This window comes from Leuresthes tenuis, unplaced genomic scaffold (genome assembly GCF_036924035.1).
Source record: "Leuresthes tenuis unplaced genomic scaffold, fLeuTen1.0.hap1 SCAF_10, whole genome shotgun sequence".
Classification (NCBI taxonomy): Eukaryota; Metazoa; Chordata; class Actinopteri; order Atheriniformes; family Atherinopsidae; genus Leuresthes; species Leuresthes tenuis.
In genome coordinates, this window is record NW_027325364.1 from 30,192,149 (window position 1) to 30,219,072 (window position 26,924).

Sequence of the window (26,924 nt, forward strand, 5' to 3'; positions counted from 1 at the left end):
GGAATCCTCGACTTTAGCAGTTAATTGTTCATCACCTCGCACCATAGAATGACATTTTCCTGATACTGTTTACTATTGCCACAAAATATGCAGCAGTAGAGCAGATCCTCGTGTCCAAAAGGGACACTAAATTGAATGTTGAAAACTAATGTGTTGGACTCTTGACCTAGAGGCAGTATGTGACAAGCTGGAAATGGATATATGTTTTTTTTAAACCTGGTGCTGCAGCTTTGAGCACCAGGTTCCTCTTAAACTTTGTGCTTCAGTAATCTAAACGCTTATGTCAACATGCACACATTTACAAGGTTTACATTAAGAAAGAAAAAAAACATCTGTATTGAATGTATGTATGAAACTTCATGGTAATCCAGGCAGTAGTAATCCAGGCAAAACGACAAACATCACCTTCATAGTTGTGCAAATTGTTAATAGTAATATTCATGGAGGAGGATCAGGAATGTCTTTTCAGAATTTCACAGCAAACCATCTGATTGTTGAAATTTCTGACTGATGGAGCATCCAACTGACATCTCTAAAGCCAAGCTGCCAGGTTTATAAACATACTACTTCCTGAAAAGTGGATGCAAGGCTGGGCAAAATAAGACACAAAGAGTTTCTAGTAACAACACTAATTTGTTTGTTTCAATTGTTGGAGTTCAAACAGTCATGCAATTGAATTAGTTGTTACTTTCAGAACAGTTTTCCACTTTGGCTCAGTCCATTTTAAATGTGCTTTGGCCAAGAGAAAACAGCAGTGTCTCTGAATCATTATGGGTTCTTCTCTGCATGATAGAGCTTCACCCTGCCTTTGTTGACGGCACAGTGAACTGTGCTCACAGACAAAGAAGCAGTGCTGCCTGAGGGCCCAAATATCCTGGACACCCAATATTGAATTTTGGTCCTGTCCCTTGCCAACACAGATGTCAATGTTAATTACATTATGTACTATAGATGATGGATTATTCAGTCTTCAATTTTAGGCTAAAGTACAATGTTCTGAGATTTTTTAGACACAGTTTTTAGCAGATTGCTGAACCGTCACTTTTACTCAAGGAGACAACTTTTTGGAATTGATGTTGTACCTTTGATAACCATAAGGTATTATTGGTAGGATGGTGAGCATTGTCACCTCTCTATAAAAAAAGGTTTTCTTTGGGCTCTCCGACTTTCTCCCAAAGTCAAAACAGAAAAACTCCAGTTAGGTTAACTAATGACTCGACCTTTAGTGTGATGGTTGTCTCAACAGGAAAGAGGTTTAGAATTATTCTTGCAAATGAACAGAGATGAAATTTCAAAAGTATATCAGTTTACAAGGTACAGTGGCTGGAGTGTGAAAGCCCATGTTTCTTATTTTGGACCATTCTTGCACCCTGACTTCTTAGTGTTCACAAATACACACACACACACTGCTGTTATCATTGTGCCACTGCGCTCACCTGTCAAATTTTATGACACACTTTATCTTCAGCCTGTACATGTCCGTTTGCGCCCACTCTGTCCCTAATGACAACATGCTCAGACAACAGTGGACGCTACCACCTACCAATTCTTGTGATGACATGTTTTTTGTGTGTTTGTGTGCTCCAACGTCTACTTATTTTTTGGCCAAATGGAATAACCACCCGTTGTGGTGCTTCAAAGGGTGATTTTACGGTTGGCTTCTGAATTTGATCGTTTCTATGATGTTGTTGGTTTATTAAAACATAAACATGAAATAAATACATACATGTCTGTGATGAACAACTCAGACTTCCATATGTGTTTTACTGTATACTGGAGATTGACAACAGCTAACATAAAAATGAGTAGGCATTGCTGAATGACAACACGCATTTCTGTCTTTCAAGGCAGCTGCATGCTTCAAAGTACTGTTCATGGTGTCAAACAACTCTGGAAAGTTACTCCCTTGAATGGGGGTTGTATATTCTCTTCTAACAAGAAGCAATGTCATGGTCCGCAATCAGAGGCAAGTTTATCTCACAGTCTTTAAAAAAAACAAAAAAAACAATATACCCTCTTTCACCTCTAAGGTTCTTTTTAGGGGTCTTAAAATAAGGTGAATAACATCAAGGGCTGCATGTCTAGTTTGTAAGAGGTTGCCAGCAGAAAGCCTCTTCTCTCCAAAAAGAGCATGGCAGCATGGCTTAGGATAGCAAATTTTTATCTGAAGAAACCCAAAGAGTTTTGGGACGATATCCTTTGGATGGACATCACCAAAGTGGAGATGTTTGGCCATAGTGCACAGCACCATGTTTGGTACTAATCAAATATAGAATATCAGCACAAATACCTCATACCAACTTTCCATAGTGCTGTAAAGGTGATCATTTTGGCTTGTTTTGTGGCCACAAGACCTGGGCTCAAGTTGGAGCCAACGATGAGCTCCTCTGTATATCAATGTAATTTAGAGTCAAATGTGAGGCCATCTAAAGCAAAATATTGGCCCAAATCTTGCAATGCAACAGGACAATGTTCCTAAGAACAGCAGCAAATATACAACAGAAGGGCTGAAAAGAAAAAGAGTCAAGATTGTGCAATGACCCTGTCAAAGTCCAAACCTAAAACCAACTGAAATGTTGTGGTGAAAATTTAAGACATAAACAAATGTCCGCAAACCTCAATGACCTGAAGCAAGGTTGCAAAAAAGAGTGGACCAAAATTCCTCTAAAAAAATTCCACAACAATTAGAGAGACTGACAACATCATACAGAACACCAGCTTTTTCTTTTGGGGAGAACCCAAGGCACACAATGCCAATCTGAAAAGTTGTTTAAACACATCTAGAGCATAAAGAGTCCGGTACAGTCCACAAGATGTTACAGTTATGTGGACAACTTAAGAGACTCATCAACATGCTAAATAAATGATGAACTTTTATCTGAGTGGGATATGCAGACCTAATGTTTAATGTTTGTGCATTTGGCAGATGCTTTTATCCAAAGCGACTTACAGGTACCTTTCATGCAGGGGATTTGAACCCAGGTCTCCCACATGAAAGATGGAAATCATACCATTACACTATTGGTAACTGAAATATCACCTTGTATGTGTCACTGTGGATATTGGAAATAATAATGTAAAAAAAAATACAAACAGGATTATTCAGATCATCTGAGTGTTTACATTTTCACACTTTTTATGTAGAGCCAGATTTCTGACAGTTTGCCCAAACCATGTAATTCTAGCCTCCAAGACCCATATCATAGGGTTAACGTTTTTCAACCAACTAGTGTTAAAGTAACACCAGAGACTGGGGGTATATCAGCAATATGCCTGATTTCCGGGGGTCAATGAATATCTAACACTCTTTTGGAGCTACTTCATTAAATACATTCAATAATAACTTTAGGGCATTCATCTGTAATTGTGACCCTTTCAATATTGGCCAGCCTTTTACCAACTCAATCAAACAGAAGCTTCAACTGCTTCTGTGACTCAACTAACCACATTTCTCGAAAAAAAAAACTGTACAAGCACCTGGAAGCTGCTTTAACTCGCATCAATGAAATGAATATCATGAAATGAATATAATTTTAATCGCAGATATTTCAGTTTCAAATAGGGAACAAAACTAATCCCCTAGCTTGGACTCACTTTCACATTCTAACAATGGAACCACTTCACACACACTCTCCAGCTAAGCTGTACATCATTTTCAGTTATTTCCTCTTTGGACAAAAACAGTTTTATATGAAACACAAGGCATCTCTAGTTTGAAAGGCTATGATGGTGTTAATTCTGCCTGAATACATTTGTGAGGGTGGCTCTCATAGACTGGTAGGCACGGAGACTGAAACTGTGACAGAGGCAAACAAGACATGGACCAGTGCCTCACAATGTGTATATCTTTATCATATATCGTTATCTGTCATATTTGAACCTTTTATACTTACATTTGCATTTTTCTCTCTTTCATCTCATTACTCTGCAGATGCTCTCCTTGAATGATTTTTTTTTCACTTCAACAGACCTTTCAGTCTTTCTACTTTGCCATTCATAAACTCCTTGTGTCTCTTGCACCGTGCTTTTACCTTCTATATTTGTTCTCCTCTGATTTAATTCAGTATACACACAACCATCTCTCTCTTATAAGGACATTTCACTGCAGTTACCATAGTAACATTCAGTGAAATCTCACAGCCATTGATGAGCTTTCTGGCTGAGTGCGCTGTATGCACATTAGAATGGACACGCACGCACGCACGCACGCACACACAAAACTCTCAATCATATACAGCAGCGCAGTCATTGCAGCGTGTGTATAATTGTGTTGGTGTGAGGTGACCAGAATGTATCAAGTTGGGATCAAGAGTTGTAGGAAAAAATGGAGAAAAAGGTTTGTTTTTAACATGGATGCTTCAAATGGATCAAATAATATTCTATTCTTTCTTTTTTTCCAAATGACACAAAAACTAGCTTTTAGAAAATCTAAAAGACATACATATGAGTATGTGTATAACACACACATGGGTGCAAAGTAGCTGCTGCAAAGGGTTTAAAGGGGGCTTAAGGCCCAGCTGCGCCAGATTCCTGGGGAGAAAGAATCTCAGAAGAAAAAGACCTGTCAAAGGATGTGTGGGGATTTTAAGATGTCAGACTTCAATTGTAAACAATCTAGTAGAATGAGAAAATGAAAAAATGCCATCTCAAACACTGTTGACTTTATGACATCTTATATCAACAAATGGCAGCTGCCTCTTGACCAAGGGGCTGAATGTTTTTCAGATTCACATTTTTAGACCAAATATGTCATGTCAAGTTTTTTTCCTCTCTTTTTTTCTTTCAATTGGGGAGTACAGATGTCAGTATTCATGAGTTTCTATCATGGATTGATGGTCCATTCTAGTAATTTCCTTGGTTTTACATTTTAAAATATGAGCAATTCTAGCAAAATCCTTTTTTTGATGACTTCACCTGACTCGAGCTTGACTAACCATCTGAATGAGAAATCATTTGGAAGATGGACACATTTTATTGGGACGTAGCCATATTCAGTCAGATGATCTGACTCACTGATATAGGAGATCCCACCAACTAAGTCTTTGTGTGTGGATGAAAGAAATCATAAAAGGAATATCAGTGGTGTAGTGGTATGATTGCCACCTTTCGTGTGGGACATCTGGGATCAATTCACCAGCATGAAAGGTACTACCTTAGGCAAGACTCCCTTACCCTATCTGCTTACCTGTAAGTTGCTTTGGACAAAAGCATCTGTCAACTGCATAAATAAAACATAAACAGCCCTCAGAAAAATTTTATTGACTCCACCTGTGCTCTAATCTGCTCAGACGGTGGGAGAAGTTTCTGCCTCTGCTTCACTCTCCTTAAGACGAACTTCTTAAAGCAATTTACATAGCAAGGTGTAATTCATTATGCAATGTGTTTTTCTTTTGCTTACTTGTGCTTGATTTTGGAATGCTTGGAGCCAATATGTGACGCATACCATACATCTAAATGGAAATTTGAGTAGAGATGCGAAACTTGCAGTGAAAAACCAAGGAACTTTTAGAGAAAAACAAAAAATACCAATCTCAACACTAAACACAGTGATGTGCAACCACAGAGAAGTCTGTGAAAACAAACAAAAAAATAGCAAGTTTTGACAAGCGTAATGAAGGGGGTGAGTTTTTTTTAATTGATTTATAGGGCTGAACAACATATAAAAGACGTATCACAATATCAACATGTTATATTAATAACACAAAGACAATCGCAACATCGTAAAGACATTGCAACTTGAAATAGGACAAACATAGATGGATTAATTAAGGCTGCATTTCACTTAGAGGATGTTCTGCTTTTGAGCATGTTGTATCACTAACTGGCATGCACAGGTACAATTCAATGCTGTTCATAAAGTTGCAATAATTTACTACTCAGGCCATATTGTTTGCCAATTTCTGTCACAATTTCTGGGGGAAAATATATAATTCCAAAAAACATGTTTTGGAACTTCAGTGAAAAATCTAAATGTTAATCTGTAAACAGTCTGCAACATGCCTTGGCTCCAAAGACGATGACAAAAGAAATAAACCTTTCCCCTCAAGACTTCCTGACAATGCTCTGGCACTGGGAGGGGAGGTTGGAAAACACAGGCACAGGCGCTGGCAGACGTCCAGGCAGTAGCTGGATAGAGGGTAACTGAAAGAAGGGACTTGTTGAGCTTGTACGACTTGGAGTGAAGTCAAGTTTTCAAGGACCTGACCCCTTACTGCTTCCTTGTACTTTTGGAAGAAAGCTGACTGTTGGTGAACAAGCACGTTGCCTTCAAATCAACAATAAACCTGATGTACACAATGTGGCTGCCCACAGTCGTTATTTTCAGCCTTTATACTTATAAATCGGCTCCTTAGCCTTAATTAGGTTGCTATAGTAACAGACCTGATAGAAGGAAAAGGCAACCACACGTAACGGCTTTTGATTCGGGAGAAAAATTGTGAAAGAGAGGCACTGGATGACATACCTCCTCAAGTTAATTTCATAATCAATTTACGGGCTATATAATTTCATCTATGTTCCACAGTGCATAGATCTATTTAGCTGTATTATCCAACATCTTGTTATCATGTATCAAGCAATAGCTATTACTAATCATGTCCTCTTGTTTGTTAGTACTAGATACAAACAAAAAAACCCTCCAAAATAACAGGAAATAGGGGATTATGCAATGTCTCAGCTCATTCAACTATTTTAGGGCATTCATCTGAGAATCTGCTCTAATTGTATGCCTGTGTGGAATCTCTTCTACGTCTCTTCCTCTTTCCCTGCCTGAAAACGACCCCTGCATGCCCCTGAGATTCTGTCTAATTTGTTTAGCTCCCTGTCTGTGTTGGCCTGGCGGGGGCTCTGTCTGCCTGGCACTGGATCACTGGACTTGCTTAATTGGTTGGATGACTAACTCCTTGGTCCCAACGGGGAGAAACACAGAAGATTTCTGTTTCATAGATATTGTGCCTAGTACGTTTCTGTGATCGTCTGCTAAGATTTATACATACTGTATACTTTTCCACCTACATATTTTATGTGGCTCTATGATTTCTTACTCGTGAGCTCAAGAATAAAAGTTCCTTTAATGTTAACAGAACTTGATTTTCTCAAAGTCGACAACAGTTGCTTGACTTTTTATCACAATTAGCTGGCTAATCAAGCTAAATTTAATTCATGAAATGGTCGAAAACTTTCCCTCTTATACTCTTTATGGAACACATTTTGATCAAATCTTCAATCTCCAAGCACAATACAGGAAACACACGAAGCAGCAAAACGTTTTAATATCGTTGCGTGTCAATTGCTTGTTTCTGTTGCTCTTTTCAATCTAACTGCCTTTTCCACAGAACGGATGACTGATGATAAAAAGATCCGATTCCCACTCAGTTACACCTACTGAGTGAAAATTTCCACTGAAAAAAATTAAGCAGGGTGGCTGTAGAATCTGGCTAAACTAAACTGTAACTGGTAAAAGCTGTTTGAAGAGCAACTGTTAAAGCAGCTGGAGAATGTATATTAGTTAGGGATGAGGGTGATGTGTATGCATAAATGGAGACAAAGCAGATTAAGAGAAAGAGAAATGAAAAGAGAAAATGAGAGTCAGGCAGTGCAGAGCTTGAAGATATTTCTGATTGATGAATGCCCCTGGGATTAGCAACAAGCTTGCACCACTTCCTGTGGTCAGAGAAAAATATAGAAACAGGATATTACATCATGGAAAATAACCAATGGAAGGTAAGTTACATCACAGATGAGGTCAGGGGTTAGGTAGGAGGAACCCAGTGAACTGGGATGTGTCAAAAAGCAGAAGGTTTTGGAAAAGGTTAAGAGATCTCTAAATGTGGACACTTGTAAACAGTTTTAATGAGAAATTCGGTGTTGTGCCAAGTCAATTAATATTCTGTTATTTACTGACATAAATAAAAATATCTTTAGAATTAGAATAGCATTAGTTTAGCTGTTGCTGGAGTTCTCCTCTAAATAACAGTAATTCAACCAATAAGGAAAAGTTACGCCCCTTTCAGACATGCACTGCTTTCTATCAGTCTGGCAGAGAATGTGTCATCCAACATACTTTTGATTTAGCAAGTAAAGCTCTGACAGCAATCTGACGAATTCCCTGCACGTACGAATGTAGGCACTGAAACTGAATCGAAAAAAATATCTTTGAAGATTTTCACTAACTCCGAATGTAATATTTACGAGTGGGCTGAAAAAATGTCAGAATAGACTCCAGGTCCCCCTTTGTTGACACGGCTACGGGAGAAGTCTGGTAACCTTGTTAATAGCACTCTTTGAATGTTTGGTTACGCTATGATTCTATTAAAGAAAACAGAGTTCACTGCTACATAATCAAACCAGTTGCTATCCTCCCTGGTTTTTGACTGATTATATTGGGCCTCTAATTGTCCAAACAACGATGAGAATAAAGTGATTGCAGTGAGCAGCTTTGCCTATACACTAGGAATGTGCACGACTAATCGATTGATTGGAACGGTGAAGATGACGACTTTTTTTAAGAGTCGACTAATTTTTGTTTGGGGTAGGAGACAGAATGGACGACAGAATTTTCAGTTTTACAAATGACTTTTTGTTTTACAAATGGAAAATTATATATTTATATTTTTAAAATTCACACATAGTAGTAAAAACTAACACACAAGTCACAAATAGGAAATTTGTGTTTGTGGATAGCAAAACGTATGCAACTCAAGGCATATTTCTTGATCCCCTTTTGTGCAATTGCAGTTATTTTTTAGACAAATTTAAGCCCATACATCAGAGATGTGGGACTGTTTCTGCCAGAGTTAGTGCCAATGAATACTAGAGCAAACGACAGGAACAAATAACCGCTTTGGTGATTAATGTTGGTTTAATGATGATGTTACGACTAATCGCCTTTGACTGGCTTGATAACTCTAACTCACAAATCACTTAAAATGCCCATTTCTACAACACACACACCTGTTGCTCTTGTCAGAAAAGTTGCACACTGAACTATTTAGCAGCTCAGGAGAGATAACACAACATGTGTTAACTCAAAAGTGTTCAGCAGCTTGTGAGGAGAGGGGCCATGAGCCTATCTGTCCACAACTGGGCTGTGTTGGGTAGATTGAGGAATATGCGTCAGTACTGCTGAAAATTAGTATTTAATTCGATATTCAGTTTAGTATATTTAAGTTTTGTATATTTAGTTTTGATTAGGATCTGAGTATTTATTTTTTGACAACCCTAATAAGCTGTCCAAGAAGCTTTGATATAGGTTTTGAACTCATCCCATTCACTGCTGTTTTCATGATTCCTATGATTGTATGAGTTGTAATGCCAATATGAGATGTTACTCTAACTGGACTTTTCTTGTTAGATTTGAAGATAATCCATAACGACTTTAAATAGAGCAAGGCAAAAGATTTTAAACCCTGTGTGCTCGGTCTGATACCAGGACAAATGAGTCATGGACCAGTCATACACACACCCTAACGCTAAGTCTGTTGAGTCCTAGAAACAGGCTACCAGGTGTGCGATTGTCCAGTGGATAATGAGGCCTCAGAGGATGGTTTGATCACAGTGATGGACTGGATCACTGCTGTGGTGGACTGGGAAAACAATGACAAGCCCATGTGGGGTGGGACACCCATCAGTGAAGCCCTGGGCAGAGGGTGAGCAGGGTGAGCCAGGAGGCCAACAGCCTTTCACATCCACCATGCACTACTGGTAAGAGTTCCAGCAGAGGGGATTAGCAGCATGATCTATCAAAGGTCCATGAAGTGAGCTTTGCCTATAGATGTCTGGTGTCTGAGATGAACACTATTGTTTATGAGCATTTATTTAATAGTACATGTACATACAATCATATGCTTTTCTAGTATGAGTTGATGTGCCATGTGCATCTGACAATATGTTGTCAGAAAACTCTAACTTCATCAATAATTAATATGACAAATATGTCTGCATACTGAGCGTCTCTGTCACTGTCTTGGGTACATCCGAATCAAGCTGTGGGTGGCACATTAACTTGTGCGTGATCAACATTTAGAAGACAAAATGCTCTCATTTTAATGGTGATGAAACCACTGATGTTACCCATCTTGTGTCTGAAAAAGGCTTTATACAGTCACGCACTGTACAGTTTCAAGTGTGTGTTTCGCTCCAGTGAAAATCCTCAGCATAAAGTAATGTTCTATGTTTCCTGGAACAGGAGTCAGATGCTATTTGTTTAACAGAAGAGAACCAGGAGCAGCCGTTAGCATGTGATACAGTTAAGCAGACAAGAATCCAACCCAAAAAAAATTAGGCAAAGTAAAGCAACGATAATGGGTCTTTAGAATATGAATACATGTGAGATATTTCATCAAAGGCTGTCTTATAATTTTAAGCTGGTGCAGATAAAACTGGATTTCAACGTAAAAGTAATGGTAGTGTTAGCAAAGCAAAAAAGCTAAGATTATTTATCACAATTGTGCTGACAAAAATGTAAACTATGAAGTAATGGATATTTCTTTTAAAAAATATGTAGCTTTTTGGTACAGCTTTCTATCGTAAGTTGACCATATGAGCTATCATTTCCATTCTTGGCTTCTTTTCAAACGTTCTGCCTGTCTCCTACATACATATACTCATTAATGAGTTCACAATTACAATTTTTCCAGCTGCCGATAGTATGTGGCAATGTAAAAAATTCAAAGTGAAATACTAATGGAAACTTTCTACTGTTGCAATCATGCATTTTGCTGTCAACCTTCAGCAGAAATTTCCATTCTCATTAAATACTGATGAATACAAAAATGAATAAAGTTTCAATCTGTAAAAATATATTGTATCTTAAACATAAGCATGCACACACGCACGCGCGCGCACACACACACACAAAAAAATACCCTTGTCCATCACTAAAAGCCAAGTAACCCTGAGATGATCAAACAGATACAATTACACACTCACTCATCAGTCAACAGTTTAAGTGGGTAACAGCCCCTGTGAACTAGAGGAGGAGGTCAATCTCTCACTGCATTTTTAATCATTACCAGAGCTGTGGTCATACAACATATGTGGCAATGATTGAGAGTCAGCTTCGAGACAGATGGGGGGGGTGTACAAACTGAAAATGTTGTTGTTTAAAGTTGTCACCTAAAATCTTACTAATCAGATGACATGTGTATGGCCTGTTTTCCACACTGATGCACGCTGTTTGCAAATCCATGAGCGTGGTTTACAAATCTGTGGCTATGGATTGAAAATACGGAATACATGACTTACAAATCCGAGAGCAAGGCTTATAAACCAGGAGAACCGACATCGAGACAGCAATTATTTCACAGTTTATGTCTACATCTGTACCCAGAACGTGGGTCTATTCTGCAAAGCAGGTTAAAAATATCCATATCATTAAATATCATTAAGTATCGCAGGTTGCTCCCAATTAGGCCATATGCTGGACCTCAACAAGAATACAATGATTTGAAAATCTCATAAGCTTGTTTTAATTCACAAGTAGGACATAGAAAACACATCAAATTAAGTGAAATTTAATTATTTTGCATAAAAATGACCTCATCTTAAATTTTATAGCAGTGACACATCTCAAAAAAGTTAGCATGCACAACAGAAGGATGGAAAAGTAAGTGATACCAAAGAAATAAACACCTGGAGGACCAATTAGCCTAACAGTGGCAACATGTTAGGAACATAGTTGGGCATAAAAAGAGTATCCTGAAGTGTCTCAGAAGGAAAGACAGGGAGGGGTTCCGCTATATGAAAAGCAAAAAAAATCCCACGCATCCCACGTCAATATTGGCCCTTGATCTTCAAGCCATCAAGTGGCCTTGCATTAAAAAGGTTGTGATTCTGTCACAGAAATTGCATGGGTTCAGGAACACATCCAGAAATCATTGTTTGCAGCATTTATTCGACTGTTGTTTAAAGAAGACAGATGCTGCACTGTGTTTAACATGGCCCTGTCCCAACTGCTGCCATCAGCTAACATTTCTTATGAAATAGTATAATGTCTTTCTTACAGCATTTGAAAAGTTTGATATGTTTTACTGTAAAAAAAAAAAAGTATCAGTTTATGAGATTTGCAACTCACTGCATATTGTTTATTCGCATTTTACTCAGCATCCAAACCATTTGGGGAATTTGGGTATTCACTGACAATATTTACTTGTGTGAGCCTTGAGGAAACTAAATGAAAGGTTTTTGTTATCAGAATAATAATTCTGGATGATTTTTTTATAATGTTTGAAGGCACGAACAAACAACTTCTTCTGTTTGTGTAACAATGTAAACAGGAAAATAAAAAAAATAGAAATCTCTGCAACAGTGGTATTGAATCTTGAATTTACATCATCATTACAAAAAAGCATGTGTGCAGTTAAAGTAAAGTATGTAAACATGTTATAGATCAGATGGCAAAGAATATAATTTCCTGTTTCCATGATTTCCCATGTGAGAAGTGGGATAAACTAGCAATTTTTTGGCAAAATGCATTTAGTTTAGGCAAATAAAAAGGTTTGCACGGTTCCATGCCCATGAAAATAATCTAAATTTCTATTTTTATTAATTATTCAAATCATCTGGTGTGCAAAGTTAACATACCATTTTTTCACTATATGAAAAATGTAGTGATAATAACGGTTATATAGTTAAAGATAAAGAGGGATAAACCTTTTCTCTCCACTTTGATTAAACATGATGATTGAAACTGATGATAATATTTTCAGCTTTTGATTCACAGAGGTGGAAAAGTGTCAACTATTGAATGTGACAAATAATTTTGGTCATACAAAGTCAGAAAACCAAACTTCATTTAATAGAAAATGAAAGTTCACAGAAAATAAACTTTTTTTTTCTCCAGTGTCCAGCATAACATGACACTGTGTGCAAATTCCACACTGCGACTAAATATAGAACATCTGTTTCCCATAGCTCCTCTAAACCAATGCATGGGAGCCTCAAGGCAAGTTAATTCCTTGAAAAAGATCTATGTCAGTGGCTGTCACCTTATGTGAGACCTTTATAGTGCAGGAAATCCCTCATTGTACCTCATTGGGGGTGGAATTCAGCTGAAAGACTAACAATCTCTACATAAAGAAGCCCATTGGAGAACAACAAAGAGAATGGGTGACCAGCTGTACCTTAAAAACCACCATTAGTATTTGGCTGTTTCAAGGCACTCACTCATTTTGTATGCTACAAATCGTGGCATGGATATACTTTTATTTGCTGCTCTTTGCTGTTCTTTCAGTGAACCCCATAAAAAAAAAAATGATACAAAATACCTGAAGTTTACACATTGTTTCCTAAACCATTTCCTATATACTGACCCAATGATTTAGGAGTCCCCTGCCAAGATACAACACTGCCAACACTGCAGTTTGGTAAATTACATTTACCTAAGTATGATTACTGTTACCCTCCTTTATTTCTTTCCTTTTAACAATCTCAAAAGAGTCCCATCCTACAGTTAGTAATTCCAAGAGCGTGTATTGTCAAAGTAAAAAATAATAAAGAACAATCACACAAACAAAATTGAGTCTCTTTAAGACAAAAGATCGCGGACGAGCACCCAATTTATGTTGTGACCTGGCATGTTGGGCCACGACATAAAATAGAGACTAAACTTATGCTTATGCTTATGAATATAACTCTGCAGCAACATACCACAAGCAGCAGAAGCAGTAACCTCTCTGCAAACCACATCAGCCATACTTTATGCACACCTTCATAGGTTAAGCCAAAGAAGACACTTTGAACAATTATGCTCATGCACCACCCAAGTATTCTTCCACTGTCATTCCTAGACCAGTGAGGACACAGAAGGTGGCATGGTTGGGTATAAAAAGAGCACTTTAAAGTGGCAAAGCCTCACAGAAAAAAAATGGGCAGAGATTCAGTAATTTGTAACAAAACCTGAATCTAGAAATTGTGAAGCAATTCAGACTAATGATTCTCAGTGTAAATTTGCAAGGATTTTGAATATTCCCTCATCAACAGTACATGATATCAATCAAAAGATTCTGAACATCTGGAGGCTCTCTGTGTGCATCGGACATAACTGAAAATCCATATTAGATGCCCATGATCTTTTGGCCCTCAGGTACTACTGCATTCAAAGCAGATGGGATTCTGTCACGGAAATCAGTGCATAGGCTCAGGAACACTTCGCGGTGCCATCCAAAAATGCAGGTTAAAGCTCTGTGTGAACATAAGTCAGAAATGAAGCTGAAAACTGGGGTACAGTTAACTTAAAATGGATTGAGGAGAAAGGTGTAAAACTGTTCTGTGGTAAGACAAATCGAATTTTGAAATTCTTTTTGGAAATCATGGGAGGTCAAATCCACCGGACAAAAAAGGAGATAGACCATGTAGCTTTTTCCAGCACTCAGCTTCCATCTGTGATATTATTGGGGTGCTTTAGAGCCTATTGAACTGAAAACTTGCAAATCTGGAAAGGCAACATCAATGTTAAAAGATATATACAGGTTTTAGAACATCATATAATCCATCCAAACAGCATATTTTTCTGGGAAGGCTTTGCATATTTGAGCAAGACAACGCCAAACCGCATACTGCATCTATTACCACAGCATGGCTTCGTAGTAGAAGAGTCTTGTTGTTTGACTAGTCTGCCAGTAGTCCTGACCTTTCACCAATTGAAAATCATGAAATCGCATCATGAAACGCAAAATATGACAAACACCCAGGACTATTAAGCAGCCAGAATCCTTCATCAGACAGAAATGGGACAACATTAATCTCCCAAAGGTCCAGCAACTGGTCCCTTCTGTTCTTAAGCAATTATGGATTGTTGTTAAAAGGAGACAGGATGATACATAAAGGTAAAAATTACCCTGTCTCAACTTTTTTAATGATGTGCTGCTGCCATCGAATTCAAAATGAGCTAATATTTTTTTAAGATGATAATAAAATGTCTCAATTTCAACATCTAATATGTGTTTATGTTCTATTGTGAATAAAATATTTTATTTTATTTATAAAAAGATTTATGTGATTTGCAAATCAGTCTTTTACATTTTCCCAAGTGTCCCAACCTTTTTGGAAAGGATGTTCGTTTTAACAGAAAGGGTGACTTTGTCATGCTGGGTCTTTTTTTTTCTCGGTACGTCATGAAAATAATGAATGTATAATGAATGTCTGACACATCTATCGGCACGCTCCCTGACAGGTGTTTATGTGAGTGGGTCCACATTGTCTCCATTTCAAATTAAATTAATTGCTGCAAAAAACTTTGAATTTTACCATACATTTTATTTTCACCTCATCAATCAAACTCTGTGAATCCTTTGACTAATACTAAAGCCTTAGAACCATGTTTTCATGTGCAGCTGCATCTCTGGCTTCTATGCTGTGTTCCGTCGTGCGTGCACAAGGAAGCACATGCATCATATACATTTCTGCTGACAACAAAATTAATGAAAATGCTTCTGATTATAACGGCGCTTTAACAGGGAACATTTAGGTACAGGATTGCCAGTGGCTGCAGTCATCTAGCATGCACAGTTCTTTTCTGGGTTCTGCATGGTTCTTCAAATCAAGTACTATTCAATAACACAAAAAAATTACATTTAATACCTAAACCATGAAAAAATAGCTATAATCTCTAGAATAATTTGTTCAACTAGAATTATAGTTGATCTATAACTATATATATCTCTTTTACAGAACAATTATACACATCAGAAAGACAACTTGAAACAGTCTCCTGAATTTGAAAATGTTCCATCGCTTTCATTATCAGCTACTTAACATCTGATAAGATTATAAGTAACCTGATAAGGTAAAAGACAAGAACAAATGTATAACTGCCTCTCCAGGTGTCTGCCAAATCTCGTATCTCTGAGCATATTTATCACTTAAACTCCTTTTTATTTCTCTCTGCCTCTGGTCAAAAATCATCTGTTACATAAACTGCCTTGAAGTTAGTTTCCACTAGTGTTACATGGAATTCCCTTAAGCACAAAACAGGATATCATAGAATCCTGGTTCATAAAGTTTAGCTAAGTGTGTGTGTTGCAGAATTAAACAGTTATTTTTTTTTTATATGGATGTAGGCATAAACACATGCCTCTGTGTATGTGCCCCTCATTCAACAAACACTAAGTGGGATGGGTGTCAACTTTTCCTAGACATAGCTACCTTATATTAATTGAGATCCAATGCAGTAAGTAAACACACACACATTAAAAACAGAATCATATTGGTATGAATGCAGTCGTTTGTTGCGCATCTGCAAACATACAAAAACAGCTGTGCACAGGTGTAGTAGATGATCTGAGTGCAGATTTAAGATGCTAATAACTTGGTGGCCTTGGGACCTTGACTCTGAACAGCATTCTATAATGCTGTACACTCCATTTGCTTAAAATCACTGATGTTGCAGCAAAGCAATATTTGGATTTGCTTGTTTGTCAAGCAAACTTGTCCGTAACTGAAGGTACTTTTAGGGGTTGTTTTTAGGGGTAAAGGCCTATTAGAACACAAGGCCTGAAATGCAAAAGGCACATTATTTTCTTACATTGTACATTGCTTTGTACAACCTTTCTGAAACACTACATTTTAGCTCCCTTCTCCTTAATCTTGCCTCGTGAAAGGTTGAGTCTAATCTGATTAATATGAAGATAATATATACTTTATTATACAAATAACATGTGTTTTTCACACACTGTTGTTTGTGCAAATAATTGCATCTAAAAATTCTTACTTTCATTTTGCTTCTGAGCTCACTCGTGTGTTCACTATAGAGTGGAAATATCTTAGTGCGACATTAACACATAGGATGTAGGTACAGGAGGAAACTGTTACTTTATCTCTGCTATTTGCCTGAACGTTATCTAATCCGGTGCTATAATAACATTCACAATAACATTTCTCTAAAAACGAAGCCACAAATCTGAAATCTCATCGACAAATTATAAATTGTGCCCTAATCTCTTGAACAGCAGTGGACATTTAATTAGATGTACTTAGTAGATCTGATGCTAGGATACTTTAGAGCTGTTACATGCCATTGGATGGTGTCCACATCATTAGGTTGGGGGCAAAGGCTGCTGAAGAAGGGAAGAGACAGAAGATATAGTCTTATAGCAAATGTGCTCAAGAGAAGCAGTGAGTAGTGTGGAGAAAGGGTCCAAACCAATTGTTTTCAGCATTGCTCCTTCTGTCCACTCTTCTTCGGTCTAATTCAAGATAGTAGCCTATGCTTTTGTTTGAGGCATGCAGGGAGGTTAGAGGGATGTGGAGGTGGGGGGTTGGTTAAGCACTGATGAAGAGGGCTTGAGTAGGGGCTCAACTTTGACATTTTCTTGCTAGAAAAGAGAACTTAAAAAAAAAAAAAAAAACTCCTTGAGCAAAAAGTTAAATTATACCCCTAATACCATGGGATTTATTTAAAAAAAAAAGTGAACTGATCTTGAGATTGCAAGAGTTACAGTTTTGCCTTGCATACCTCTGAGGCTTTCCCATTCCTACTGAGGGTGCAGGTGGCAGCTGCTCTGCCCCCCCTGCCTCTGTCTCTGGTAGACAGAGCCAGAAGCTCCAGCCCACACTACTGCCTCTAACATTAGCAACGCTTTGGGAGGAAAAGCCATGTGGAGCCACACATCACGACACCCGAACAGTCTCTATACAGTAACGTTAGCACTCTCCTTCCTTCTCTTTTCTACCATGCAGTCACTTCCTGTAGGGGGGTTGAAAACAGATGAAGCTGTGTTTGTTGTATAAGAAAGCAAACTAGTCTTCAAAAGAGCACCCTGATCAGGGGTCTTTCTTGAAACCCTCACACAACACGCTGTATTTTTTACTCTAATATTTAACTAAATATTCATAAGGTGACAAAAAAAAGGAGGTAAGACACACATGCATTCACAACTTCCCTTCAGCACAATAAAGAGACTCAAAAATAAAACAAACCATCCTTTATCCAGCTTTAAGTTGCTACTCCTGATTCTGGAGGCAACTAGTGTCTGTTAAAGCACACAACATGCACAAAGAGAAAACACAGGGAGCTTACCTCACTTTATAGCGGTGCACAAGCTGTTCAGCAGTCCATCACACAGCGCTTTCTGTCTGGACTAAGTTAGCGACAGCAGCAGCAGCAAGAGGAGGAGGAGGAGGAGGAGGAGGAGAAGAAGCAACAGGCGAGAAGAGAAGACAGCACCGGAAAATACAATGATGAGAGCAGTAGAAAGGGGGAAAGCGCACCCGAGAGGGGGAGGAGAAGAATGACTAAAACAGAGCAAACACTGACTGACAGACTCCCGGAGTCTCCTACAGTCTGAGTAGGAGGTTTATTCAAAGCCCACAAACTAACTCACTCCTCTGCCTGCCTCCCCAGCCTGACGTCAGCTAGTCACATGACCTCACTCTGGTGAGTGTGTGGGGGGAAATGAAAGTGGAGGGAATGCAGACAGAGAGGCATAAAGAGAGACGGAGAAGCCTGTGTTGCCGTGGCAACAGGCGCACTGCACAGCAATGATTTCAACAGGTCATCTGACGTACATAAAAGATTTTTACGTGCAGGGAAGCTGTTAAGAGACAGACTAATCTACAGCAGCCAAGCTGGACAGAGTGAAGGAGCAACAATGGTTTGTGCTTCCTGTGTTTTTTTTCCTCTCTAGTTTTCAAGAATTCCTTCAGAATGCCACCAATTTAGTAAACATATAATCAATAAAGGAACTTTAAAAAAAAGGAAATAAATGAAAAATGTCACCCAGAATCGAAAATCTAAATATTTCATAACATTTGGGAAATGGGGGAATACAGTAGCTCCAATTGAAATAGGTTTTTCATTTTTATGTCATTAATCATTCGTACTGACTTGTATTTGTACTTTAGTATAGAGTCAATTTCAAGTGTAACACTATGATAAAGAGTCAAACAAAAACACTACAGGGAAAAATGGCTGTCCCAGCTCTGCCCAAATCTTAAAAAAAAACCCAACTAAATTCACAAACCTATGCAGCTCCTTTTCAGACATACACTGCTTCATATTAATCAGGTCGCAAGTCAGCGTGTTGGGGTCATTAATAACCTCCCGGCGGTTTTTGGGGATTTTTTTAAGGTGGCTATCTGACTAAGTTGGACCGAGTAACATAAACTATCACTTTCAACACAGCACATGCTGCAGTCACATTAACGGACAGACGTCTAACAAATGATCAACTATTCAGAGGAATCTGATGGGTCTGAATAAATTAATAACAGCGTTGTCCAAATGTTCCTCTCCCATGGTTTTATCTACAACAATTAGCTGCATTTTTTTAATCAGCATCTGAGACAAATCAACTAGAGAGAAAAGTTTGAAGTGTAGCGGTTGTTCCTGCTCTACGTCTGATCACATGTATCAATGTTTTCCTGTTACCATCTACCACATTTTATTTATTTATTTATTTTATTACATATTTGGAAGCTTGATATGAATTGTTCTGGATAAACAAAAAACTTGACTTTGGAGGGACTTATAGTGTGTTGTGTTGGTGCAGCTTCTCTTCAGACAAGCAGCAATGGGACTGAAGTAAACATCCCATTTTCTTCACAAGCAGAGCTGCACAATGTATCCCAAATGTCTTGCTATCGCAGTATCAGCATGGAACAGTATCAATATTAATAGAAAAACAATGTCAACATTGCAAAGACATTTTGGCTTGAAATGGGACAAATGTATTAATGAGGACCGCATTCCACTTAGAGGAAGCCCTGCTGTTGTGCATGTTCTACAACTAACCAGCATCCACAGGTGCAGAAGTGGAATGCAGCATTTGTTCACCCACATGAGATTAGCTAAATAAACTGAAGGATTTGTTTATATATCACAAGCCATATTGTCATTGCAATATTCAATGACATTTCATACTGCATGTTTTCCTAATATCATGCAGTCCTACTCATGAGTACAACACTGGCTGTTCATTAAGCTTAAACATATTTTCAGATGTTTCTATTTATTCATGTTTGATGCAACCACCGCAAGACAGTCATGCTATTATGAATTGTTATAGCAATATGACATGCTGTTGTGAGCAATTTTGACTGTATAAGGACCATCCTATTTTGTCTTTAAAAAACTGCAAGTATTGCACACACACCATGTCTCCTTCATCACATAAACAGGAATGTCTGCCTTCGCTTGAACAGAATTATGAAGGAGGAAAGGGTCACAGGAAGCAGTGTCAAGATGACTACCGAGGACTGGTGTATTTTGTTAGGCTCAGCACCTTTTCCTCTACTCTTAACATTTCTCTCCATCTCTGGTCAGTATTAGCCTGTGTTTGTCAACAAAAATGCTTTAACTCAAATAAATAACTAAATCCAAGTCAAGACTCAAACAACAGGTAAATGTCAACAGGAAAATGGATGTGGACACTGTTACTTTGCCTGAGGCTTCTGATTGCTCAACCTGTTCAAGGCCTTTGTTTGTCCAGTAATTGATAATCCAATTTTGGACTTTCTACTGCCTTTAATAACACAACTAAACTGAATCATTTTGGATATGGATATCTAGCTACGTATTCCATCCTCTGGCAAAAAGAATATTTCAATGGAAAAGTGGGTATTTCAAGTGGGTCCAGCTGTTGCAACGTTATTGCAGCATGTTTCCACTGGAGGGAGGGAACCAACAGACATGCTTCATTAGAAATTGCTACCTGATCCTCAACAACTCACCTGTGATTCTACACCTCATGTAGATTAATCTGGTCTACCGACAGAGTTAGAACTATCCCGCTCATGTCATCGCATGAAAATGGGAAGAAAACATGCAGCGAAACAGACAACCAGCAAATTCTGCACACACGGTAACAGAAGCTTTCCAGGACATGTGGAAGATAAGCAAAGGCAGTTTAGATTTTTTCACTGTAAATCATGCAAAGGTCATATGAGACTCAAGATAAAACCAAAGGGGTGGGAGGACATTTAAATATCCGAAGCATCATAGCAAAAGAGATCAAGTTCAACACCTACCAATGGACTCTAAATTCGATTATCTATGTCTAACTGAGTCGTGGCTAAATTGTAAAATCCCAGCACATATGATTGATGCACCTGGTTATGTCTAATTTAGGAAAGACAGATTGACAGGAAAGAGGGGTGGAGTGCTGATTGATATTAGGGACATTTTTTTAAATGTGGTGAAATTAATGTGCATACTGTTAGAATGTACCAAAGTACCAACAAGACTTCCAAAGGACAGCAAAACTCTCATTGATCTGATCGTCATGAATAGAACTGAAAGAGTGACAAAGATATATTATCTGATTACAAGCCTGTCCGACCATAATATGTTTTTCTAATTGTTAGAAAATGAATGATAAAATGTCTACAATTCTGGTCCAATGATGCCGTTAAACCAGAGCCTGCAGGCATTCCCGAGAAAAAAATTATACAATTTGAAAATAAATTACAGAATATTAACTGGGGCAATGCTATAAAATAACAATATAATTTATTGCTGTGCCACAATGATGGAAACACAGATCTAATGTAGAAATGTATTTGACACTTATTTTTTAAGGTTAAGAAATAAGGTAATTGGGCAATTGTAATTGCATTTTACGCATACCAATTCAGAGGCGAAAAGCTCGTTACTCTGGAAACATCTAAATATTTTGACAATTCGAGCTTCTAATCAGAAAAATCAATTGTGGAACTGAATTTAAATGGAATAGTTAGTAACGACAATGTGGAAATTGCAAACAAATTGATTACAATTTAATACAATCTTTATCCAGCCTATTTATTAAAAATATTTATTTAAAAAATTTAATTTTAAAGACCTAAACAGGGACAGGAGTTCCAAATTAGCCTTCGACTAGAAACCCGTCTGCATTACATCGGTTTTGTTTTTCTTATGGAATAATGTTTAATGCATTTGTCCATGCTCAGAAATTTTAGGATTTTTAAAAAAATTATGCCATTAATTTTACATACTGTAGAAACATACTTTCCAAAAGGCTGCCTTAGTGCAATAGTGTTTGTTTATTATGTCAGTTAGTGTATTTAAAAAGTCAGGAACTTATCAACATTATATGGCCATTTATTTTCTCAGGAGAGCAAAAGCCCTGAGAAAACAGAGTATCAGCATGTCTGCAGGGCTTCTGGACTGTTTTTCTTTTCGAAAAAATCAAGAAGCTGATAAGTTGTACTGTGTTTAAAGAGAATTGAAGAATTTTTGCTTTTTTGTTCATACTCATCTAAGTGTGACCTGAACTCAACTTGAGCTATGATCATGTTAAACGTATCTGGAGCAGGACCTTTGTATGAGACTGAGGGTGTGCACAGTGGGAGGTAAACATTACCAAAGGTTCTCCTTATCCCATCCTCCACTCGCTCAAGCAGTGAGTATGAACAGCTTTGGTCTGATTACATGCATCTCAATAGCATCAGTTGGTCAGTTGAACGGGGCACAATGGGGCCCAGGGTGGGGGCAGGGGCAAGGTCAGCTTGGTGGAAACAACCCCCAGAGGACCATGGTGAGTAATGGTATGTACGGCTGAGTGGGCGACATCGGGAAAAGAGAAGACGAAATGCTGAACAGCATGGAGAAAACCGACAGAATGCAGAGAAAAGTCATTTAATAATGCCTGCGGCTGAGATAAATATGATTATTCGTCTCACGCTGCGAAGCAAATCAGAGACAAGAATGGAGGCCATCACGACAAAAAAGAGGAAAGTACACAGCTCAGATGATGCAAGAAACTAAAATGAGAGGATGATTGTTAAGTGGGTAAATAGATTGAGAGAGAAATTATTTAGAATAAAGTCTGAATCTTGGGATTAGTGGGCTGGGAGTCTGGGAGAGGCATTGACCATTAAATATACACGCTGTTTTTGTGGGTGACATGAGAAACTGGTCTTTCAATATATTAGTTAATTAATACATTTTATATACATTTAGACATTATATTTATATCCAATTTATTTAACTACAATAAATAAGGGGTGGGGGGGTAATGAAGAAGTATTTCTTGGTACAGGAGATTAAAGACACTGAGTAACAAAAATATATAGATTTGGAAATGTGGTCCACTTGCATTACATCAAAGGAGCTCCAGTGGAGGCATGTATGCATGTGTTTCAATGTGTATGTGTGTTAGGATGTAGGGTGGGTAACAGGCACAAGAGGGAATTCCTTCCTCCTGAAGACTCAGGAAGCAACAGCATGGGTGGAAGTGAAAACAACTTCTCTTTCCAAGGCAAACGCTTATGAAGTTGTTCCTTTGGAAACAAAAACACCCCCTGAACAATGACTCAGTGTTTGAAACTTAAATAACAAATTTTTTCTTTGGAGTGCGTTACTAAAATCAGCTGAAGGCAGATAAAAAAAAAAATTTGGTATAAAACAATAGAAGTTCCAACAATGGCAAATAAACCCAAAAACACTACTAATGAATGCCATTAGTGTGGGAAAAGTGTGTTTTCACAAAAACACCTTTTTTGTCAGAATTATTAGGGTTGTTATTGGGTAATCAGTTTTTGCGCAAGAATGTTGGACCTGTAGCCGAAAACTAGGTTTTAATCTGGACTGAAGATATAAAAAGACTACAGATTATAAATTATATAATCTGCTCTCAGAGAGGGGAGGTGCACAACTTTTCATCATGTTTTGTCTTTCCAGGAAAGCATCACAAACTATACACAATAAACTATCAGTACAATGGCTGAAAAAAACCAAACAGTACCTAACAAAGAGACATTATTCTTAATGCCCGTAATACATGTGTTATGGCTAATTTGAGGAAATAGACAAATGCAATGAACACAGACAAAGAAAATATAAGGCTGAAATAAAAAACCCTCTGCATGATTTCTATAAACCCATCCATTTTCTATATCATTTCAGGGTTTTGAGCCTATCCCAGCTGCCATTAGGTGAAAGGCAGGGTACACCTTGGACAGGTTGCCAATCCATCACTGGGCCAGCATAGAGGCAAACAATCATGCCCACTTTCACTCACTTCTAGGGTCAATTTAAGAATCACGAATGGTGATTGGATGGTTGGAGTAAACTGCAAGTATTTGGGAAAGAACACCAGCATGCCCAGGCAAAACATGAAAAATCCAAACAAAAAGGCCAAAGCTGGGATTTAAACTTGGAACCTTCTTGCTGTGACGTGACAGAGTTAATCACCACACCTCTGTGTAGCCCAGAAAACGTGGTAGCCCATTTTAGAAACTGTATGATTTCTAAAATTAAATGAGTTCTAAAATGGTGCCACACTAGTACCAGTCTGTTGTCATAGATCTGGGCATATTTTGTCTCTGTCTTCTTGAGATTTTCTAATTATCTTTTATTGGTAAAAAATTATTTTTGGGGCATTTTTGTGCTGGACTGGATTGCTGTGCTGTTGGAATTATTTAATTAATTAATTCTGGCATCTTTTTTTTTTTTTTTTTACATCAGTAATGATGTATAACCATGCCAACAAAAAAGTTGCCTGCACATGGAAGCAGTTGATATTATTTTCCAAAGCACGAGCAACGGAAGAGGAGGAGGTTTAAACCATTTGTCCCTTGATTGTCATGGGAAACGTGAGCTCAGTGGTATATAAAATTGATGATCTTGAACCCGATGAGGACACAGTGGGAATAGCAGGATGGCAAAATTATTTGTACAACTGAGACATGGCTGTAGAAGCAACTCCAACGCCTTTCTATCTGGCTTACAGACTCAATGGGCAGACAGAGACTACAGACAGAGCAGAAACAGTATGGGAAAAGGTACTATTCTTAACAAAATATGGTACAATCCTGGACAGGTTGTTGAGAAGGTGTGTCTCTGCATCCCAGATGTGCAACAGTTGGCTGGGACTTTCTGTTAATGCTGTTTACAGAGAGTTCAACTGTGTCGTTAAAATGGCAAATCCATTCATAGTGGTCTCTGAAGAATTCAAGCACACCTCTTTCTCTGCTACACTTTAGCTTTCCAAAAGTTTGTCAGAAATATAATAGAAGTATACATTTCAATAAGTTTGTTTTGACTCTCTTCAGCCACCACCAGAAGTCTATAGTGGCTGGATAGCGTAGTGGTATGATTGCCACCTTCCATGTGGGAGACATGGGTTCAAATCCCCTGCATCAAAGGTTCTACCTTAGGCAAGACCCCCTTACCCTGACTGCCTACCTGTAAGTTGCTTTGGATAAAAGCGTCTGCTAAATCCATAAACATATAGTGTCTGTTCTCATGAGTTTAGAGTTCCTCTTACTGCACCTGTTGCCTGTTCATTATCAGCACACTTGCAATCACTGTCCTGACAACCCAAGCAGCATTTACATCTTCATTATTGCACTTTGTCAGATCCTATGCTTTGGAACTGCTTTATAACAATAAGTGTTTTTCGGCTAGCATTTTCAATCAGTTAATATACTCCTCTATTTGCATCTTTGTCCCTCCCACTAGAGAGGTGAGCAGAGGAGGGGAGGAAAGACATGACAAGGTGAGAACCATTTAACAAAATTAGACATAATTTCAGAGCCATCGTTTTAAATCGAAGGTAATTAAAAATAACTTGTGACATAACTGCATCATCTAACCAAAGTTTGGTTGGGGCCCACATCTGTATTTTGATTATTTCTGTCAGATGAACATTAAATTTGTTGATGAGAAAGTACATATTTACTTTGAATTCCATTGACAGATTAACGCACCACACACTATTTAGAAATTGCAGATTCTAAGAAGAGAAGAGAAGGAGACTGAAATTAGATAAATGATTGGACTTATTTGGGTCCTTGTTTTAATTACACTGTTACAATGAAAGGGTTTTATAGAGCATGTTTCTATGTTGATTAATCTTTTTAAAAAAGCATAATTACTTCAGCTTAATTACTTTAAAAAAATACCTTCATTCACCTTCTCATCACATCAAAGTTTCTGTTGAAATTCTGGTGAGTTGATAATTATGTGCAGAGCCCTTAAGAGAAACTGTTTGGAAAAGCACAGAGCATTCCTGCCATCTCAGGACAGATACAGCTTGTGGAGACAACAGTGATGAAAGGAATGGTGTTGCACAATTAAAAGTATCAGATTTTTGTGTAACCACCAATTACCACATGCACAGGAATCAGCAAAAACCTGGCTGGTAGCTTGGGACATTAATTAATTTCCCACACGCAATATGGTTCTAAATCTGACAAAGCACTGTCCTGAGAGGAGAGACAAGAGAGAAAAACACATATACTACAACTACCAAATGAATGCAAGAACTCACATGGCACAGAAATGTTTTATAAAGGTGTTGCACTGTGCAACAACAGGTGATTTCTTGTGGCTGCACACCCTACTTCATTGTAAAGCAGCTGGAGTCAGAGAGCACAAACAGCAGCCCGATTTCAACTGATCACACAGCTTCCATCAGTACAACAGATTAAATTCACAAATCACTGAAATGAATAGACAAATCTCCTTCTTGTGCGTTATGTAACTGTGCTACATGCGGTGGGCGAGCCGATGCACCTCGCTTAACAGGCTGATCCAATATACCACACAGAGCCAAAAACACATGACGACAGCATCTTAGAGCTCTATGTTGTTGTGTAATAGCAAAACGGGTTATGTCAATACACGGTGATTCATAATAAAAAGAGCACATTAAAAGAAAAAACAGTCTCTTAAGTTGACAAAAATGTAAGAAAAAAAGAACCCCTTTGAGATACATTGGAATTAAACTGTTTCTGCTTTCCATCACATTTTCATCATGTTAGACAAAATGGTAGACAGAGCGTCGGTGAGTTGGAAATGCTGTTTCCTGGTAATATGATGACTGAAGCTGAGGTTTTCTGGTAGTCAAAACAGCAGCAGCTGTTATGAATAGTGTATGAACATGAGCAGAAAATCAGTTCATTCCATATATATATACACATAGTGTACTCGCAAAGGAACAAGATTTAGAAAACAGTAACAGTCAATAGACCACAGCCCTGCA

At 38.0% G+C, this 26,924-nt stretch overlaps 1 protein-coding gene across 4 annotated transcripts in view; it reads right to left on the reverse strand.

The window, feature by feature from the left end:
- The window catches only part of ncalda (neurocalcin delta a), a 63,881-nt gene that overhangs the window by 16,904 nt on the left and 20,053 nt on the right, over nt 1–26,924 (reverse strand). Inside the window, exon 1 of one of the 4 annotated variants that reach the window (XM_072394931.1) lies at nt 18,022–18,324. The exons of 2 other annotated variants lie outside the window; for them this stretch is intronic. The gene's annotated coding sequence lies outside the window, so the exon portion shown is untranslated. Of the gene's footprint in view, nt 1–18,016; nt 18,325–26,924 lie in introns of those variants that run through there. One more of the 4 variants, XM_072394929.1, reaches the window with a different exon arrangement.